Source organism: Elaeis guineensis, chromosome 6, assembly GCF_000442705.2.
Source record: "Elaeis guineensis isolate ETL-2024a chromosome 6, EG11, whole genome shotgun sequence".
Classification (NCBI taxonomy): Eukaryota; Viridiplantae; Streptophyta; class Magnoliopsida; order Arecales; family Arecaceae; genus Elaeis; species Elaeis guineensis.
Genome location: NC_025998.2, coordinates 74,672,468 through 74,675,495, shown reverse-complemented (window position 1 = coordinate 74,675,495; position 3,028 = coordinate 74,672,468). Strand labels below are relative to the sequence as shown.

The following is a 3,028-nucleotide window of genomic DNA, read 5'->3' as shown; positions in this document are numbered from 1 at the left end:
CAGAAATCATCCAAAATGAAGAATCTCAAGTAAGTAGCAGTTTGAACAAAATCTGCATATAGATCTCCTTGTTACAATGTTACTACAGTCTTCTTTCCCTAATTTTCCCACTACAGTCTTCCTGCAAAATAATAGCCAATTCATATGGAATAGCCTCATTAGTGCCCAAAGAAAAATCTGTTTACTGAGCTGATTTGGCAATGAGATCAATCATTAGTGTCCATCTCATTTGACACTTGTCACACACTAATTTTTAATTAAAAGAAAGAGATTGATGAGCCCATACCAAAATACAAGAAGCAACCTCCATCTTCATTCATTCATTATCATGAAAATCTATATTTAGAATAAACTAAAATAATTAGAAGATAAAGAAATTTAAATATGAAAATCTATAACTTCATATAGATTAAAATAAATTTTAAAGATGCTTATATAATATTACATTCATGTTCCAACTTTACTGCTTGGCTTGCTCCGGGGTGCCATCATCCGCAATAAGCTACTTGTAACTGTTAACATATATATCAATCGTAAATTTTTAAAATATAAATACTATAAGTAAATAAAAAATATAATATAAATTTAAAATATTTATATACCTTCATCATATTCTTCACGAAGCCAATCTTGAGTACAAACTAAGATCTCAGCAGTAGATGGGCTCAATGAACTCCGACACTGATCTACAACTCTACTGACAGTACTGAATATCGATTTTAATGAAACAGTAGAGACTGAAATAGTGAGAATATCTCTTGCCATTCTCGATAATATAGGATAGACTGCTGCATTGCTCTTTCACTATGTCAAGATATCAAACTGTTTGTCTCTCAAATCAGAAAGTATATCATCATCCAAATAACTATCTAACTCTGATCTCTTTGGTTTTTTCGAAGAACTTTGATTTCTAAACTGAATAAAATCTATGCCAAATTTTATTTTACTCAAATTAAAAGAAAAAACTGAATTTATATCCTTTTGTCCATCAAAACTAGCCGTTAGCTCCCTTGAACCTATAGAAGGCTGCACTCTTGTTGCATTTGCATACTCATTATAAAATTTATAAAGATAAGCATGAATATCATCAATTTTCTTCTTGCTCTCTTCTACATCAAATGCCATTTGATAATAAAACTCTATAAATATCAACTTTAACCTCGGATCCAAAATAGAAGCAATGACCAATAAAATATTGCATTGAAACCAATATTTGTTGAACTTCTTTTGCATCTCATTTGTCAACTGCTTTAGTATATTATAATTATCATTGGTATCAACACTCCCATTCATCAATAAAGCCCTAATTTTCCAAACTTCTTTTATGTAGAAATTAGATGTGGGATACTTGTAACCAAAAAGTACTTTAGTAGCATCTAGAAAGCCTTCTAAAAATTTAAGAATTACATCAGCTTGTTTCCATTCATCGTTGCCAGGACATATGCATGAATGCTCAGTTGCATATCTAATAAAAATATCTTTATAAGTAATTGCATCAGTCAACATTTTATAAGTGGAATTCTATCTTGTAGCAACATCCAAATTGAGCTCTTTTTTAATAAGAAGTCTGATATATTGTGTAATTTCATTAAATCCTTGCATTCAAGATGGAGATGCAGATACATATCAAATAATCTCTCTTATGCATTCAATAGCTTCATGAATTATTTTCATCCCATCCTGAACCATAATGTTTAATATATGTGCATAGCATCTAATATGACTATAGTCCCCATTAAATAACATTCCGTAAGAAAAATGATCTTGAATCTTTCTAATTACAGCATCATTTATGGAGTAATTATCTAAAGTAATAGCATATATTTTAGAATCTAGTTTCCATTCAAGAAGGCACTTTCTAATAGCATCTTCAATTGCAAAACTTGTACGAGGATATGGTAGTTTTTTAAAACTAATTATCTTCTTATGCAGAATAAAGTCAGAATCAATATAATGTGCCGTGAGAGAAATATAACCAATTTTCTGATTTGATGTCCAAATATCAGTAGTGAAACTAACCCGAGAACTTAATTTCTTAAATGTATCAAATAATTTTTTCTTTTCTACTTGGTATAAAGCTATTCAGTCATTTCTTACTGTCTTACGATCAATAATATTAAACAACGGCTGAACAGATCTCATAAAATCTGAAAAAATAGGATGCTTAATAATACGAAATGGAAGCTCGACACATATGATAAATTTTGTAAGTAATTTTCTGTTCTCTTCTTGATTGAATTTAAAAGACTTCATCAAATCTTTTGAACTTGCTACTATCAACATTTGAATAGCTGGATTCTTTTAATATTTCTTGTAAATATTTTCAAGATACCATTTAAGATAACTTGTTCCTCCTTTCGTACTACCACTTAATGCCTTTTTACAATATTTGTATATAGCTATTGATCCATCAGATTTTTTTTTCTCAATAAAATGAGTCCATACCCAAGATCTTTTCTTAGAATTTTTGTCGCAGTCAATTTCAGAATTATCTTCATTTTTGTCACCTTCATTCCTTATATGTTCCACAATCTCATTTTCACCCATTTTAGATTCAGACATCAGTAAAACAATCTGCATAAATAATATTATAAATTACTCAAAAGAACTACTTAATATCAAATTACAGTATAAATAAAAAACTATCAAAATAGAAAATTCAATAGAAAAAGCATTATAAACCGATCAACCAATACTTAATGGCACTATTGCAGCATATGGCTAAAAGAGAATTTAAAATTTATGGCACCTGATATCAGTCAAAAATCTAAAAGATTAGATGAAACATTGAAACATAATGAGGATTTCAACGAAAAATAAAAACTTGTGGGTAAAATAGTTCTTAGAGTTAAATAACTTCTAAAATCATGCAAATTCACAAATATTGTCATACTGGGCATTTTTTGTTTTAACAATGCTCAATGCATCAATGCAAAAGCCTTGACAAATAAAGAGTTATGCAACAGCACCTGGCACATAATAGATGAAAATGAAATCGATAAATCACATAACAGTCATCCCTTTTCAA

The 3,028-nt window shown here is 29.3% G+C and overlaps 1 pseudogene; it reads right to left on the bottom strand.

Annotated features, from left to right (window-relative positions):
• Positions 1–594: 594 nt before the first annotated feature.
• On the bottom strand, positions 595–2,562 carry LOC140858431 (zinc finger BED domain-containing protein RICESLEEPER 2-like; annotated as a pseudogene).
• Positions 2,563–3,028: the final 466 nt, after the last annotated feature.